General features: G+C 29.9%; 1 protein-coding gene across 2 annotated transcripts in view; it reads right to left on the minus strand.

Moving 5' to 3' along the window:
* The window catches only part of LOC122570633, a 58,239-nt gene extending 42,512 nt beyond the window's left edge, over positions 1–15,727 (minus strand). For both annotated transcript variants that reach the window (XM_043733343.1, XM_043733246.1), the window contains exon 1: positions 15,476–15,727. The gene's annotated coding sequence lies outside the window, so the exon portion shown is untranslated. The remainder of the gene's footprint in view (positions 1–15,475) is intronic.
* Positions 15,728–20,603: the final 4,876 nt, after the last annotated feature.

Here is a 20,603-nt window from a genome sequence, read left to right on the forward strand (position 1 = left end):
GTTTCTGGATTTGCGTGTCTAGTTAGTAAGACCGTGTCGTCCGCGAACGTTAGAGTTTTGCTGTTGGCAGTTGTTGGTATGTCTGCTGTATAGATCGTGTATAATATTGGTCCTAGGACGCTTCCTTGCGGTACTCCTGCTTTGATATCCTTAATTTCAGAAAATGCGTCATTTATTTTTACTACAAAGGTTCTATTGACTAGTGGTTTTTGCACATTATTCTTAAAGATATTTTTACACTACTGACAAAATGTTTAGACGCCTCAAAAGTATGTCCAGTGTGAATGGGACTTCCATCTTCATTATGTCTATTGTGCCTTTTTTGTACTTGATTTTTCTCTTTTTTTTTTTTGTTTTCTTGGTTATTTTACATATCAGCATTTTCGTTTTTATGTATACAGGGTGAAAGAAAAAAAGGACTCATAATTGCTAGAGTAGATAGTACTCGCCAAATGATAAAAAAAAGTTCCAACAAACATGGACTAAAAAATTAATAGTTTCAAAGTTATAAACAATTTTTTGTTTCGGTTAAAGTGACTGACTTTCTCACTTCAAGAGTTACCGTACCGTATGGAAACAATGGATTATTTGCCTTAATACTAAATAATAGGGAAATAATTGGAATGTTCAGGGATCAAGAACAAGTCCCTGATACAAAGGTATTAAGCAGGTAGTGAAAAGGAGAGAGCGACATGTAGAAACCTTTTGTAATCAGGAAAAGAAGAAAAATAAGAAAGATATCCATTGTTTCTATACAGTAGGATAGTTCTCGAAGCAATAACGTATTCGGTTTTATTGCTCAATCATTTCATATATCGAAAAAACCGAATGTAGAAAGCGACCGAATCGGTGATTATCATATACAGGCATATGAAATGTATGCAAGTATGTACTACTAGACAAACAATTGAGGAGGCAAATGAACAATTCGTCGTAATGTAAATAAACTGTTATAATAACAGTTATTACGCACCATACTGTATACCATTAATTCATATGTTTGGGAGTTGATGATGCGTTGAAAATATTGAAATGTGTACACGCTGCTTTCAATTGTTACTGATTCGATCAAAAAGCTGCATCGTCTGAACTAGTCATAAGTGTTTGCACAATTTTTTTAGATCATTATAAGTTTCCAGTTCTTGAATTACCATATTTTCTTGATACTCAATTATTTCCTTATTATACCATATCATTGTGTCTTCTATCCAGATTCTAATATTCTGATTATTAAATCATTATTTGTTAATCTCAAGGATAGTCTTATTGGTAGATATGTTATTAAATGTTCTCCAAATTTGTTATATTTATTCGTATTAAATTCATACTACTTACGCCTCTGAAGTGTATAAATCGCCAATTCTTATGAAACTTATGTATAATATGGCAAAAAAAATATTTGACATGTATCTTTTTCTTGTTACGTATTGACATTATATTGAGGAGGTGAAAACAGTTCCCAAAGTTGAAAATTAAAAATAGATATCACAGAATATCTCCAGAATTTAGGTTATATAATATATATTAGGTTTATATTTTTAGGTTATATTAGGTCGTAATTGCTACTAATTGTAAGCAAGGCTTGTTTTCTATTTACTGCTACTGCTTTATACATTTATTGAAATGTACTTTATCCAATAGCTGAAAATTTTAGTTTCCTTCTACGAAAAGGATTTATTTTCATGTAATTCTGGTTAAACTAACATAACGGGTCTTCATTTTCTCGGAAGAAATAGCTGATTTTTAAAAAATACGTGATAATAGAATATTTCTATATGTCATATGTCAATATGTCATTTTTGATACTATTAATCCATATGGGACCATGATCGACCTAAAGGAGGGTTGACACATTTATAAAATTGTAGAACCAGTCATTTTGACTGCTGTGGCATTTCTAGTGTTAGTATTTAGCGATTTAGCGATCGATTCGGAATTTTCCTGATAACTGATATCATCATATTGAATGACACGCAGTAAAAATTTAAAAAACGTATGGCAAGTTGTAGAAAACGAGAAAACTGTTTAATTGGGGCTCGATAAACAGATTACAGGACTCTTTTAAACTTTGACAAGTACCTGTCATTTTGACCGGTACTGGTATAAGTAGCCTTGATACAAAATTATTTTGAGTTTGAATACATAAAAAACAAAATAAAATTCATTTTATTATTCTTTTAGTTATCGTTGCGAAAGTCATTACATCATTGCGGAAAAAAATATAACATGGAGTAGGAGTTTTAAAATAAAATTGTAAAATCAGTCAATGGTGTGGTAATTCGAGTGTTAATTAGCACTCATATTTCTTTCAAAGTAAGCATACTGTCGTTCACAAAATCTTGTGAAAATAATATGACATGAAAAATATTTTACAAAATAAGTTATCATATATTAAATGTAATATAGTTATCGCACATTATACATTATTTTCTTGCATAGTTGTGTTAAACATTACAACATTGACCACTGCTTGTATTTGTTATATAAAGAGCTAATAAAATCAAACTATACAGGATGTTCCGTGATAAGTGCCGAATGATATAATTACTGAAGGTAAATGATAGGATTAAAATGTACGGAAACTTTTATTATTTGTTTTTATCAAGAATATCGATGTTGAAGAAATTTTTCCCTGCAACTTTTCAAGGTTATACTAAAGTCCTCCATTCATTAAAATGGAACTATATATATTTTATGCGCCGCATGATGCACTTTTTAATTCTCTACAAAATAGTATTAAGGTGCTAGGATTGAAAAATAATTAGTTTAAATGATATTTTAGTTTCAATCTTCTATAACATATGGTGCTAAATATAAGGAAGAATATAATAATAATATTTTTAAAAGCTTCATATATCTTAAAACTCAATCTTGTATATAATCTTATGTAGAATATATCATGTGCAATAAATTATATACATAGATTAAGAGTTTATTTGACTTAACATTCCGTTTTCTTCAATGTCATAATTTCGTTAACTACTTGAATTTCAACAAATTTCTTCGCCAGAATATTCAACATATGTATATAAAACGTGAAAATGTTCAAAAATAATTTCCCCGATTTCTTTTTAAATGTATAAAATGATATATCCCTTTAAAAAAGGTAAATGCTGTTTTGAATAGAATAGATTAATTATAACACTTTGACAAGCCATTCGTTTTTAACATAGCTGATATAGCAGCACGATTACATTTATAACAACAATATATCCTATTTTACTTATAAAGCTGCCAGAGGAAATGCGACAATAGTGTTTAATATTCTTTATTTGATGTTGTTTTCATTAAAAATTTATTTAAATTTGTTTGAAATAACGAGGTTCGTAAAATTACATTAGAAAGAGATAACGTGTAATGTGAAGTAAGATTGACGTGCCGAGTCAATAATCTTACCATGATTTCTCTGGTGTAATTATCTATTGAATATGAATATGAAAACAATGTCGTAATATGATCTTCTATAATATTAAAGTTTGTTCAAATATCTATAGGACTTTTCAAACAAATCTATAACCAAAAGGTTACTGTTACAATTCTGAGGGATAAAAATATTGGATCATACATGTAGTATCGCGGACAAAAGACCTAGGAGTTACCGGGTAAATCACATACAATGTCGCAAGAGCCGAGGCGTTCTTCAATCGTATAGTTTTGTAAAAAAAGGCCTACGTGACCTCGGCCACGAGCGGTTGCGGAACACGTGCGTGGTGGGTCTAAGAAAAGACAAAAAGTTGCGAAAGCAGGCAGTGCCAATCGGGAAGTCAGTCAGTTGTTAGTTGGGAAGTCATTGTCGAGAGAGAACGTTGTATCCGTTGTGGCGAGAGTTGCGAGTGAACCATTAAATTATAGCACGTTATTGTGACTAGTTCATGCTAAACAACCATCGTTTTTCTGTCTACATCTGTACAATCCATTCATTCTAAATAAACCATCATTAAATCACAAATATCAGAATATATAATTATAATATATTCCATAGCGATATTACATACAGCAAATCATTAAATATTCTTCTTCACAGCATGTGGTGTATAAGGCGTAAAGAAATTATATGTTGAAACTGCTTATTAATGTAAGAAAGCAGTCGCAAAATTGGTCTTGATCTTGAAATTCAAGATCAAATTTTGTTTTACTTGCGTCGTATTCTACTCATCACGAGGACTAAACGTATCAAAAAATACATGAAAGGGTCGAAACTCAACCGTTCTCTTGAAAGATGGTACCAAAGTTCCATTGACATTTGTGTATATTAACATTATTGCTGATAAATACTGATACTTCGATGAGCTTGATCATGTCATATGTTGTTGTCACAGACGGAATGCCACAGACGAAATCCGACTAAACAAAGCGATAAGATAGCGAAATTCCAAGCGCCTTATCATGAGTGACCATCGGGATAATATCCGGTCACTCTATCCGTTCCCAGAGATATATGATTGAAGCCTTTTCCCACTTCCACGAATGAAAGAATTTAAATACTCCCCCTAAAAATCATCCAAGTCAGTCTTGAACAGTCACGCCTAGAGCTCGGAAGTGTATTGCAAACAAAAAAAATAAAGTTTCTTTTTTTTCTTAAATTTCTTTTTTTATTTTACGTGACATTGTCAAGGATGCTCTCCTGGGCAACTTCCAGAAGACTTTAGTTGTCGCTCGTGTTCCTTAGGAGATTCTTAACAAAAAATAGTTGTTACTACTACAGTATCATAGAAAGAAGACTAAAAAGGAAACACCCAGCAGATCTCACAAAGGATATAACCTAACAAACACGAAGATGGTACCCCGCTGGGGATAACCATCCACATGCTATGTATATTTAAGTTATAATATTTTACCAAATGTCCCATTGGACAAATTGTAAAATTACAATAGATAATATAAAAAAAAAAAGAAAAAAAAACTACAGTAAATTGTGTCTATACGTGTGTGTCCGTGGCGGCATATACACTAATATTGGTTGCCGATCGCCGTAAGGCGCCCGAATAAAACAACATCTAATCCAAATCCATTTTCATCTTTTGTTAGTAATTTAATGTATATAAACGGAGGTTGAGCGATTCACGATAATGATAACGATATCGTTGGTAATGGTAACGATAACGAGTATGTTGTAAATATCTCGAAAACTGAGAGAACTCGGCGATTATATGTAATAGGAAAAAATTGATCAAAATGTTGATTATCAGAACATATTTAAAAACCATCGAAATCGACGATGCTGTCCGCTTTCTAGATAAAGACCGATATATGTACACGTGTGCGTGGATGTGCGAAACAAGGAAACTTGTGTTAGATCCTATTTAATTCATTTCAATGTACGACTATGGACAGTATTCAATATAGTGGTAACGACATTCTTCTATTAATAACCTTTTAAGGAAGATTAAAGGAAGGAGTGACGGCTAAAACCTCTTGGATGTTACTCAGGAAAATGTCTTTGACAACAAATGTATATCAGGATCAAGGTCACCGAAATTATTTCTCGTAAAATTAACATTTACCTTATTTACAATATATTTGTCTTTCCCAGTCATGTAAAAAAGTAAATAGCGTGATATTATTGAAGAAACAGAAAATTATTCCTTAGTACGTAAAATAGTCTGCCCTAAATAGAATGAATCATCAAACTTCGTGGTTTCAAATTATCGCAAAATTACTTACTGTATGAGAAAAACCTTACAAATAAGAATTAAATAGCGTCGAAGAGGACACTATTTCATGTTATTAGTTTCTTTGCAAGTGGTTACGTGGAGGATCTAAGAAAGTCAACTACAGTCTCTTAATAATAGAATCTCATTTCTTAATGTGTTGGACATTCAGTATATAATGATCTACCTGCATTCTATCCATATGATAATATAACAATAATTATATAAATAACCTGCTTATTTATAAAATAATATTTAATTACCATGATGGGCTTAATTTTTTTTACTGTCAAAATTTATGAAAATTTGTTTTTTTATGAGAAAATATAATATTAAGTATTATTTATTGATAATTTGAGGAAATATTTTTTAAAATGACTTTAGATTTATCGTTTACCTTACTTACAGTAGCTAGTTACACTATTTTAAATACAACTCAACAACAAGTCAATTTTAAATACAACCGTTAAAAAATTATGATGGACACTGTTACGATACTGCATTTCGACAACCTACGACACGTTATGAGACTCTAGATTTGACGCCGGCAAATTACTACCTATGAAACACAATTAAAAAACAAAATTATTTGTAAATTATTCACGATAGAGAAAGCATAAATTAAGTTACTTGTTTAAAAGTGCACTATCATTGCAGAGATAATCGAATCTGCAATCTGTTATCATTACATAATTATATAGCGATTAAATATTTTTAACAATTTAAACTTCTTCACTTCTACTTCTTTTACTTCTACTAAAAGTAGGCATTCAGTTAGGCATTTAAAACGATCTAGATTTTAATGATTTGTTATATAAATTGACCCTAGTAAAAATTGACTATAAGTGAAATACTACATTTATATTTTATAATTTACAATTTTTAGGTGTATGGTTGATTCCAAAAATATGGGGATTATGTGGCTATGACTTTGTGCATACATCTTTTCATTTAATTTATGAATTGTAATAAATTTCAGATATACCAGAAGACATGCCGATTGCTATAAAAGAGGCCAGATAAATAAATAACTATATGTGATTTTATCGGTATCTTTTAGAAACTATCAGGAGTACTGAGGAAGTATTCAGAGGACTGAGATTTCAATCAAAGTCTCATGTAATCAAGTGTATTTAAAGGTTTTTACTTGAAAAAGTCAATAGTTCGACACACTTTTTATCACAAAGAGTTAGTTAAGAGATAATTAGTTTTCTGAAGGATTATTTACAAAATTTGAACATCCAACATCGTATATCAATAGTAATTTGCAATCACTTAGATCATAATCGAAATAATTACCAATCTTGATAATTGTCAGTTAAACTTAAAAGTGGAAACAAAAAATTAAATTTTAAAAATAAGTAATGCTTTCAAGCTTAAAAACAAAAATCATTGAATTTTCAAAATCAATGAATATTTATTCTTGGCATAAACAAACTAGTTCTTCAAATCTTGCGTCTTTTATTGTAAAATTAAAATAAATAAATTATACATTATTCTCTAATAGTCAAGATTGAAATATAACTTTATCTAAACAAGGCAAACCATTTATTAAGTATCTATGTAGTGTAAATACAATCGACACACACTTTTATCAAGGCCCTGGATACTTCTCTCAGTTCTCCCTGTCATATTATTTGACAGGGGCCTGAGACCAGAGAACTGAGAATTTTGAGGTTAAATGATAAAAATTCTCAAGTGAATTACTATTGTAATATTAATTCTAATATAAAGAAAAAATTGGATGCCAATTTTATATTTACGTTATATTAAATAAAAGTTAATAAAAATTAAAAACTTGGAATATAATACGACTACAATTTTAACTAATCAAAAATGGCCACTTACACATTACAAAAGGTAAGAAGTACACTAACTTCACTTGATTACTTTTGACTTGTTTCGCGTGATTCCTTTCTCAATGCTATAGATATGGTCTTTTAGAAATAATTTCATAGACAGGAGTGAGATATAAAAGTGATGATAAAGATTCTAGATATTTTTTGTCAATAAAGTGAAGTCGATTAAAATAAAAATAAATGTGAATGATAAATATGACTATTGCAAAATATATATATAAAAAGGAAAAATTAGTAAATAACTTCAAATTCATCACTGAGCATGGGTTGCAGAGTAAATTTTGTAGCTGCGACAGAAGATTGAGAATTTCACGTATAACAAATAAATTTTGAATATGAATAAATGAAATTTACAAATCATCATAATGTGTGAAGTCACAGTTATTATCTTTCTTTGCCTTGCAAATATAATACAATTTAACGCTTTAGAGTATTAAAAAGTGAGAGTTACAAAAGGTTCCTACTTCTATAGAATCACTCGTATATATTTATTGCGTAAATCAGGTGTTCTAACAATGTTATGAATAAATAATTCAGTTTAATAAGTAACATCCAGATCGTATTCTATTTGCAATATCTCTGCCATGGTTATACCTTTTTATTACCTTGGTAATTTACTTCTGTTTAAAAGATCCGTGGTTTCTTTATGCGATTTTCATCTTTTATGTACTTTAAAAATAACTTCCCGTTCAACTTTATTTCTTTCCGTTTCTGTTTGCTCTCAAGTTTTATTAGAAGCATATTAAAGACCATTTGTTTATATTTAGACTTTAGATAATTACATGTTTATACATTGCGTACTTTAAAACACAGTGTTCGAATATTTTTATTACGTGTTATTTGTATGTACTTAGTTGTAACAAATGTTGTGTAATTCATTTTTATATTTTGAATTTTTCTTTAACTTCACGTACATTTAGTGAATGTACATACAGGGTGTTCAGTTACAGGAGTAAACAAATTTAAAGGGAGATTCTTGAAGCCAAAATAAGACGCAAATCAAAAATAAAAAGGTTGCGTTTTCGGCTTCATTTTTTAATTATCATCAATTAAAAACGGCCGAAATATCCCTGGAAGTAGGTCAACACAAGCAGCGGGATACACAGTGATCGTTAAATCCAACGACACACGGTTGACAGCTTACCTCACACAAGTTGTAAAGAAAAAGGTTATAACATTGTGAAACATAAACCGTTCTGCGCGACATTTTATAAGAAAAATCAGAGATTAAACATTACAGCTGCTTAATTATTGAATTACATAACAACATATTGACAACCGTCCCATGGGATTTTCGAGTAGACAGGATTAGTGCTTTCTCTAATCCTTGCCCTTCATAAATAATTAATAAACAAAAAAACATATAAAGAATGTTTACACGAAATTTACGCATTGTCCTATCCGTGAATGTTCTCAGAAAAATTACGTACGCATTCAACATTTTTGAGGGGCTAATGAAGGTGATCTTACGCTGATCTCGCATGGACCACACACATTTTCCATACAAATTATAAGTCACTGGATATGATAATATTCACATACATACACGTGGAATAAAAAAAAACGAAGAAACAATTATAGATAGGATAACTATAAATGAGAAAACAATAAATAGAAAAAGCTACAAAATAATTGTTTGAGTTTATACTTATAAGATTAATTAAAGTATCGTTTTACAATGTGATGTGTAATAACATAGACCAATATACAGCAAAATGTTCGTTGTCGAAATGATACCATCCTTGCAAGGCAGTTCTAAACATTTTAAAACACATCTGGTGAACAGCCTGTTCGCTTTCTCGATAGGTATATTCAACCATGCTTTTAAAAGGAACACCTTAGATACCATGACTGCTTCTGACTAATTTCGAATTATATAAAGAAGCATTAGATTCAACTAGAATCAACTAGAATCATACTATAAACTATTATAATCCAAGTTACAGTACCACGCCAAAAGAATTTACTTATAATTCTCAATAAGAATTGATTGTAAATAGTCTACAAAATAAAAAAAAAAAAATATAAAGAAAACGAAAAAGTAGACGAAGAGTATCGTAAATTTTTCTTTTCGAACGAACTCTGTGCTACTGACTTGCCATGTAACATGTTTTAACGATTTTGGAAATATGATAAGAGAAGAGAACAATTATAGAATAACAGTCATATCGACAGCTAAAGAGGAACGTTAGGAGAACTGTATAAACATAAAGTTAGAGTTAGAATTAGTTTTAGTACAGGTTTAAGTTATTTCGCTGTACAATTTGTTAGGCCACTTTACTTTTAGTTCATTGAAATCTTCTATTTTTACTTTTTTTATTTTTGTGCTCTGTATATTGTTCCTGCGTATTGTATGTATCCTTTCAATTCATTTATTTAATTCTAACGGGAGTAATTTGGATGTACAGTGCGTGTTGTACATATTGTGTTCATAGCGTACTTTGTTTGTAAGAAAACAGAGATTATATTGAACATTTACTGTAATGTAAAACAACATTGAATTTCGAGTCGTATTAAGAGCGAATAATTTATAATAATTAGTATATCTATTATGTATACAAAAAAATTGTCTTTTTTTTTTTTTTGCATTATCATCTGAAACTGTCACTTAACAATAATTTATTTTTCAAATAAGATTAGAGTTTATTTGCACTTATACTTATTTTGAAATAAACTTATCTGTTATTTTATATAGAATAATTATTTGTCCCTTTTACTTGTTAAAAATTCACGGGCTTCAAATTTAAAGATTTAAAATAGCTAAATAAAGAAATAATATAATATAACAAATCATTTCATCACAACATTTTATATTGGATTATTTGTGATTTTATTTGAATGATTTAATTAATACAAATAAGAAATTATTTGAAAAAGGTTTGTTTGGTTTTAACACGAAATAAAATTACTTTTTCAACGTTATTAGTTGAAATAATTCATTATTTCAAATTGTTATATTTTATTTTATTTCAAACAAAATATATTGCTTCCTACCACGCTATCTGAATACCTTTGTTGTTCACTATACAGAATATTTCACCTAATTCGATCATCTTATATATCTCCTAGCTTATTTTTTATGATAGGAAAAAATATCAAATGTAAAAGATATGGTGATAGGCAAAAAAATTTTCTCGGGGCCACTTTTTCGAGATGTCAAGGACATCGAAGTATTTTTAAATGGGACTACATGACAACAATCTTACAGCTCATAAAATAATCATGAAATGTTAAAATTAATTTCAATACCGTTCAGGGTAAATGAAGGAATCTCAATTTCATTGAAACAGTGTGTCGTTTAATTGTTCCTGATGCTTATAAACAAAATGTTTTCCAACCGTTAGATAGGACGTGGTGCAAGAATTTGTTGGCCAGCTCGATCGCCGGATCTTACGCCCCATGATTTCTTCCTGTGAAGACACTTAAAAAATAAAGTTCACAATGATACTCCCACAACACCAGAAAACATGCGAGAAAGGGTTCTACTTGGATATACATCAATTACTACAAAAGTACTTAAAAATATAGAGAAATCACCCATTTTCCATCTCCAAAAGTGTGTTGAGGTTAATGATGCATATTTTGAACACTTTCTGAAATAAATATTTTGCATTGAAACATCCTTGTCTTATCTTTGCTTTTTCCCTATACAAACATAATTTTCTTTTTTGTTTTTTTATAAACTATAAGACTGTTGTAATGAAAATATGTAGACCCATTTAAAAATACTTTGATGACCTTGAAATCTCGAAGAAAAAAGCGACCTTGAGAAATTTTTTTGCCTATCACCACATTTTCCCCTTCGAACCAAATATTCTCTTTCTCTGATAGTTTTTCTTATCATAAAAAAAAAGTGAGATATTTAAGATGGTCAAGTTAGGTGAAATACCCTGTAAATGTATACATACATATGCATAAGTAATAAATGAAGGAATAATGCAGCAATCACAAAATGCTGCCCCTGAAATTCTCGTACTTACAAATATTGATAATCTATCTGATATTATTAAAATACCATTAAAATATAAATCAAAGGAAGAATAACATCGCATCCGTCGTTACATTAATTAATATGTATTTCATTGATTATTTGAAATTTTACTCTAAACTGCATTTATCAGAAGATTGTATATCGATAGATACTTGAATCTGATTTTATAAGATCTTGTTACTCAAACCTAAAACAACAATGGATACATTTATTAGATAGAGGTGTTGTTAATCCTTCTAAACTGACAGTTCTACAATATACTCGATGCATATCCTCCTATCATACATCGTAAACCAACTAAAAATAAGCAACTCGAAAACATATTTCATGCGACATCCTGATCTATGATAGTTTCATGTGTTTTCTTTCGTTATTGATTTCAAATCATCTTTGCCAATATTTGAAACATGTGTACATTTGACACTACTCGCAGGAACTCGAATTCCTTTTTTTACCTTATTTTTATTATATCCAACAGCAGTTTTTGCTTATTAATGAAGCATTGCCAGTTTGTTAAGCTGATTATGAGCACATTTATATCTCTCTTTAGGCAATATCCAGGAATTGCAAATTGTTTAATATTATTTAACGCTAAAATATACATCATTCATATAATATATGTAATTAAATCATTGTGACCAATTAAATTTCGTTTCGCAGATTATGACCCACTTACACTTCTTCCGATACTAATTTATCTTCTGGTAATGAGTACCGGAACGGCCTTATAACTTTGTTGCAAGTGAAGTTTCAAGAAAGCTATTGAGGAAAATTTTACATTGCTTAACACGTTCTATCATACTGCTGCGAAATTTTTTGTCCCAAATACATCAATGTAATTGCGAAGTACAATTATATTTCTTTTTAAACGGAGCTCTACAATGTTGTTTACATAAATCGATTTCCTGTGTCATTTTACATATAAAAATCATTGATATAAAAACTATTTTATATTATTTACACTGATAAAGATAGCTATCATAGAATTAACTATTTTACATTATTTATAGTGATAGTTTAGTTTGACTATACTAATTTTTTGGAATTTGATCACGAAACTTAATGTTTTCTCTTCATCTCCACCAAATTTTACATTATTTATATTACATATATATAGTTATTCAAGTTGCTCAAATTAATTACAACATTATATTAATTTTTAATTAAACAACAATTTACTACAAGTACTGAATGACATAAAATAAATTGTATTGTCTAAATTTATGTAATACAAGAGAGAAAAATCATGCGATTACATATAGAGAAAAATGAAAAATCGAAATAAGATTAGATAGAGCTAATATTTTATACATATTTATTATATTATTTATTATATATGTATATATTATATATGTATTTATTATATATGTGATTCACGTTTCAAATTGCATATTTATTCACCTTCATAATCTTTATAAGTTAGCAACATTTAATTAATAAATCAGTGACATACTTGTCTTTCATCTCAAGAATTAAATGTCGCTTGTCCTGCAGCTCTTTCATTGAATTTTTAACAAATTAACCTATGGTTTAGTAGACGTTGATTATAGGAAATTTTATTTTTTGTTGCCTTAAAAGATGAACTATTAATCTTATCCATAAAACATTTTCATCATTTGATGATTTTTTGAAATTTCAAAAATATTAATATGATTGTAGAATAAAATAAATAAGTGTGTCAATGCTACCTTCACTCTCATATTAATCATATATATTTTCTACAAAAGTACTTTTTACAATATAAATATATTTATCTTTTTTGTCCTTAATAGTGTTTACAATATTTTATAACGTATAACATTGTATTAAAAAATTAGTTAAATCAAAAGTTAAAAATAAATATACCTTAGTTTGTATTTACACTATATATAATAAACTAAAAAGGAAAAACTTGTTCATCACATCTCACTCTGAAATTATCACAATGTATATCTACAAGCCAATCAATATCATGTGTGCTATTTGAAGTATTAAAGTAATTTTTAAATAATTAGGTACATGGTAAAAATAGATGTAACTTTTGACATTTTTGAATAATATTTCGAAAAAATGTCCATCAATAACGAGTTAAATGAATCGAAATAATTGTTATGTTATTTACGTCCATACGTATACATTATGTGATAATGTACTTCAAATTCACATTATATATACACATGTACATGACATTATATATCAATATAGGTTCAAAAATTTGATTAATCAAGTATGAGTCCAATCAGTAGTTTAGTTTATTATATTACTGCTACTATTTTTTGTAAATAAACAAAATAGTTAAGGATATAATTTGAATTCAATCCTTTGTTACAAAATTAATATAAAATGATAAAACACATAATATAATAAAATTAAGTAATTAATGCTTTGGTAACAATCTTAGGTATAGCTTGAATGTTGCATATGGAGGTTACAGGAGAAAACATGATAAGTACATTTTGTACTTTTCTGACTTTAATATCACTTTATAATTAAAGAGGAGAATTTTAATATGAAATATTTTAAAATTCAAATAACCTGCTAAGTCCACAGATGTAGGCCTTTTAAAAATAACTAGTAAACTAGTAACTAGCAAATAGACGACGATTTGTAGAAGCCCAAGCTAGAATTATTTTGAGGAGCAATATTTTAATATCTTCAATATCGTAACATTATGACAAGCAATGCATATTTTTTAAATTTTGGAGAGAATGAAAAAACAGATGACTAACTCCGAAACCAAATATAAAGATATTACGTCTTCGTATGGCATCATCCGACTAAAATAAAATTGTACGATAATAATTTGTTATTTATAGTAAACTATTCCATGGTACACTTAAGGATATAACTGACATGTATTGTACGATATTTATGTATGTAATAATAAAATGCAATGCAAAATGTGTAGAAAAAATATTTGAAATACTACTTTAAGTAGTCATCATTTTACAGTTCAAATAAAATAGTATTTCAAATAGAAAACAAAATTTCGGAAAATAAAATTATTTTTATTTCCATATTGTATTGCATAAAAATAACAAATAAAATAACAAATAAAACATTTAACAATTAAAATTAAAAATGAAAGTAGATTAAGAATAAAGTCAATGTTGGAATGTAAAAATCCATAATATTTGCAAATTAAATTTATTTTCTTTTTAAAGTTAACTATTCGCATATAACAAAATGCATCGTTCAAAGTTTTCATCACTTAGACTACTCTTTTATGAACAAAAAGTCAATCCAGCGTAATTTAATAGTTTTTTAATTGAAGGACACGTCGATATCGACATATTATATTTTGAAAATAAATAAATAAAATTGTTTGTTCTACTTGTACTTTGTGATACTTTAGATTGGCTAATTTTTATCATCTAAATATTGCAATAATTCTAATTCTATAATATTGCTATGAGTGTCAGCGATATCACTACTGAGTTTTTCAATAAATGTTAAAAAGTCATGTTTCTATATCTTGTATTCTGCCTTGCGGAAATGAAAAAGACTGAAGTCATCTGAAGTATCTGGAATTGCTATTTCTTTCAAAGCTCTTAAACTGTTTCTCTAATATAATTACGTTTATCTATCATTATATTCTTTAGAAGCTACTGTAATCTTCATATTGGATAGTAAACAAATATAAATTAAACTAAATAAAATATGCCAATAAAAGCCTCACTGCTTTCAGTATTCCTCAAATAAAATATTATTCTTTATCTTACATTTTTTCACTAAAACTTTTTCTCGCAAGTAACCTATTTTATTTTCGAAAGTATACATACAAACTAAAATAAAACAGGCTACTTAGAATTTAATATTTGAAATAATATTTTACCCAGCTCTGATGAAATGTTATCCTTTTCATAATGCAAGTATCAAATGATTAATAGCTAATATGTATGAGCATGTATTATATATTTGGACCATTTCACACTTTTATTTATTCTTTAAAATAAGAAACTCTTCGTTTAAAACAGTGACAGTTTTGTAATTACCTTGTAACATGTATGTATTGTTTTTCTAAATATTGTTCTGATTGTTGTCAGCGCTTTCACTATGGTATTTTTAAATACTTCTTGTTCTCTTCTTTCTGTTCTTCTAATTTGATTTTTAGTAGACGAAGATAAACACTATGAATCACGTGAACATGAGAACACCAAGATCGAAATTTATAGTCGTATAAACAGGTTCAAAACGAGAGAGGATCGAACGATGATTGCTTCTCCTGGGCTACGGTCGGCGGTCAAGTCGACGTCGCTCACTGCACAGGCGTCGATCGATAGAAACAAGAAAAGCCACCCTTGCAACTTGCGAACTCTACCCAGGGATACAGGACACACAACATTTTATTATATTGTGCTTTTAAAGTTATATATATAACTTTCCATATAATTCTTTTAATCGCTATTTTGATGTACAAATGATTTACGTATGGATTTGTACTTTCGACACCTTTAAAATTAAAATAATAATGATAAAATCTATTAAGGTGAGATAAATATAGTTTTCCACTATATATATGGTAAAAATATTTTATCGATGTAGTAAGATACATTTTATGCAGTAAATGCTGGTTCTAACATGACTATTCCTTCGTAGTAACAATACTTGTCATATTATTCAGCAGCTTATAGTTTACAGATGACTGCCATCTCAGTCGAATTTGTGAGGATTCAATTATATTTATAAACTAAAAGTATTGGCATTTCATCGAATATTCTTTTGAATCATTCTTTTTGACCCATTGCTTAAGAATAATAAACAATTTGTTCTGGAACGTTCTTGCTTTTTCCTATAATTAGATCTGTATCTATTTTCATTTTTTGAGCCCAGAAAACTGATGCCAATAACATTTGACTTAATTTCAGAAGAGATTTTTATCTAAGGATAGGACAATCATCCAAGAAGTCAAAGTAAATAGCTGAATATAAAACGTATACAAATTATGGCACAACAGCAAGATATTGTTAGCAAGCTACTTATAAACAATATCATTTGATCTCATAAATATAGATTTTATATTTTTTGACATATTACAACCAAAGGTATAATATACATTATAGGCAAGTTTTCGCTTAGGACCATTACATCTTGCTTTGAAGTTCTCTATAATAAACAAATGACAATTTAAAATAATTTCATTTACAAGTACAAAACTGCAAGTATTAATTACTACATTAATAAATTGGGAAACGGTAAAGAAAAGGTGTAACATATATAAATAACATTTTATTTCAATATGTTACATAAATATTACAATAAAGTATTTTACTAAAGTATACATATATGTATAAATTATACCTACATTATTAAGACTTTATATTGTGATATTTCTATCCATTCACTTGTTTTAACATCCAAAATGTGTTAATATCACATTTAATTCAGACACACTTACTTGTGCTTTAAATTCAACACTTATATTTTTTTCCTTCTTAATCTACTATTTACGGGCAATTCGGAAATTCAGAAAATTATGAAACTTCATATACAAGCAAAGTAGATCATTTATTTTGTGTTCAAAGTTGAAAAAAATCTAAAATTTTCTTTTGCGTCAAAAATATGGAGAAGAAGTTTAGACGAAGTTGTATCGTACTTTTGTTTATAAAAATATGTAAAAATAATTTGCAAAAATCCATATTTCTTAACTAACCCCATCTTTAATTCTGAACAAAAAAATTAGACATTTATATTGTGTAAATTTATGCAAAGACATTTCTCACAATTACCTGTTTTCAGATGTATAGTAGATGTTTTTATCGGAAGACTTTACTCTTTTTAAATTCTGACATAACTGCCATAGTCCGCTTACCAAAAAGGCATCAATGCCTTTCCCACTCCGTGGCCAGATCCTTTAGATACAGTCTCTATTCTTTGGTGATGCGATGTCGGGATGCCTGCTACCCGTAAACTATCTCATGCATTCTCTAAATATTCATATCATCAACACCTCATAGCACTTCCAATCGCCGAGTATCCACTTTCCAAACATTCACTCAAAGATCCTGCCGAAGTCCTTAATAACTTGTTTAATTTTTGTTTCTTCTCAAACTCTAGGAAAAAGGTAAAATTAATTTTTTTATTGAAACGAGATAGACCGGAAACGGGCCTCTCTAGCTATCGCCATATAAGCCTCTTGCGAAAAATTAACAAAGTGTTTGAAAAAGTAATCGTTAAGGCTGTGATGAGACATTGTAGTAAAATTGAAATTCTCCAAGATCAGCAATTTAGATTTCGATCAGATCATAATATTTTGCATGCCATGTCTAAAGTTATCTCGTCAACAATAGACATTTACCGATGAAGGCATGTCAACTTTTACGTTAGGGCCCTGCTTATAGACTTGGAAAAGGCATTCAACATGGTGTAGCAATGCGGATTAATTTATAGATTGAATAAACTGAATTTTTTAACCTATGTAATACAAATGATTTGGTGCATGATCACATGAAGGAGTTTTTCTGTGTCCGCTAATGGTTTAACATGCGATTTGACATTCGATGCTGTGAATGGATTATGGCAGGATATTATCAACGCGTCTACTTTGTGTAATTAATATTTCAGCGATGTTCTCAATTTGTTTGGCTTAAACAGTGGTAGAGCCAATTCGGCATTGCATTTGTGAATGATTTGTTGATTTATGGGACTAATAAATATTCTTTAAAGATAAATAAACGTGATTAAAACATTTTTAATCGGTTTAAAATTTTTAAGCTCCAGATTAACATCCCAAAGTGCGGAACTATCTCGTTTCGCTCTTGCATATCCACATATCACCACACTAACTCGTAATTGCTTATAAAAAAGTATTTCATTATCTGTGTATTCACCTGCATTTTAAATTGCAATTTTCTGAACATATTAAAGTCTAGATGAACAAATTCCAGAAAGCTTACATAGTCAACAACCGTCTTCTCTTCTCTAGATATTTAGACAAAGGAGTTAACATTCCTGCCCGGGCAGCCGAGCTAAACGAACGTGTGAAACAGTGCTTCAGTGAAAGTGCGACAAGTGGGGAAAACAAAGTGACTAACGACAGCGCCCATCGCCAAATGATGGAAAATCCAACATGCAACAGCAAATACCATCAATAAAAATAACAAACAAAGGCGAAACATATTTCATAAACAAAATTACGGATTTAATAAACATAAATCAAACAATAAACGAAGATCAGGATTGTTCAGCTACAAACAACGAACTATCATATCGGGATGAAAGCTGGAAGGTGGTAACATCCAATAAAAAACGAAAAATATCAACAAACGCAAACTTTAGGAGGGCTGCAGAAGCAGAAAAGCAACAATGGCTACAACAAATCACTCTCCGAAACTCCTTCAGCGCACTGCCAGAAGAGAAAGAAACAGACTCAGCCGAAAAACCAATAACCCACATTGCCAAATCACCACCAATTTACATAGACGCTCAAATAATAGACCCCCTCATTGAACTACTGAACAATACGGCAGGAAAAGAAAACTATAGTATGAAATAGTTAAAACTGGACCAAGTAAAAGTACAAACTAACACCCCAGAAACTTTTAGAAAAGTGACAAAAGCACTAAAAGAGAAAAATGCCGGGTATCACATTTACCAGCTCAAAACTGACAAAAGTTACAAAGCAGTAATCAGAGGATTACACCCAAAGACAAATACAAGCAACATATGCGAGGAACTAGCTAAAATCGGACACTAGGTAAGAGCAATAAACAACATAACCAGATACGATACTAAACAGCCATTACCGCTATTTCTAATAGAACTTGAACCTAAAAATAATAACAAAGAAATTTTTGAAATTAAAAAAGTACTAAACACAATAATAACAATGGAACCACCTAGACATAAAAAAGACATACCGCAATGTATACGGTGTCAGCAATATGGACACACAAAAAATTACTGCAACAGAAACCCGGCGTGTGTCAAATGCGCAGGAAAGCACCTAACAACGAACTGCCCATACATGGAAAAAATAAATGATGTAAAATGCTACAATTGCAATGGAAACCACCCAGCTAGCTACAAAGGCTGCATAGTCAGAAAACAATTGCAACGTAAACTGTTTCCGCCGCTTCGAAACAGGACATACAATAATTATCACACACAACAGGACAGTACAGAAACTGAGACAACACCAAATGTACAGCACGTAATGAACATTAACCACAATAACACCAACACCTTTGGTAGCCAAAGCTACGCGCAAGTAGCAAGAAACTAAAACATTCCTGTACAACAACAATATCGACATACTACTTGTTTCAGAAACACACTTCACAACAAAAAGCTACATGAAAATACCGTACTACACTATATATGATACCAAACACCCCTCAGGAAAAGCACACGGAGGGACCGCAGTGATAATAAGAAATGACATAAAACACCACTTACACAGCCAAGTTAGTAAAGAATATATCCAAGCAACCACCGTTACAGTACAAACTAGCAGCAATCATTTTCAGTTGTCAGCAGTACATGTACCGCTGCGACACAAAATTACAAAACAAATGTGGGAGGAGTACTTTCAACACTTAGGTGACAAGTATATCGCAGCGGGAGACAACTCAAAGCACACACTATGGGGATCAAGAATTACCTCACCTCCAGGTAGAACCCTGGAAAAATACATTAGAAACAATAACCTCAATATATTATCCACAGGAAGACCGACATACTGGCCGACAGACCCGAGCAAAATACCTGACCTACTCGATTTTGCAGTTACAAAGGGACTAAACGTAAATAAGCTAAAAATAGCACCCAGTCTGGAGCTTAGTTCCGATCATACACCCATAATAATTACATACAGAAACAAACCAACACTTTATAACAATCCAGATACATTATGCAATAAAACCGCCAAATGGCAAACATCTAAAGAAATAATCGAGAGTAAGATCAACTGCAACATCCCATTAAAAACACCCGAACACATTGAACAGGCAGTAACAACATTTACAGAAACTATTCAAGAAGCAGCATGGGCAACCACCATACCTGAAGCAACCAAAAGACAAACAAAAATAATTCCGTCAGACATCCTCGAAAAAATTAGAGAAAAAAGAAAAGCGAAAGCAAAATGGAAAAAACATAGATCACGAAAAAACAAAAAACACC

This window comes from Bombus pyrosoma, linkage group LG1 (genome assembly GCF_014825855.1).
Source record: "Bombus pyrosoma isolate SC7728 linkage group LG1, ASM1482585v1, whole genome shotgun sequence".
Lineage (NCBI taxonomy): Eukaryota > Metazoa > Arthropoda > Insecta > Hymenoptera > Apidae > Bombus > Bombus pyrosoma.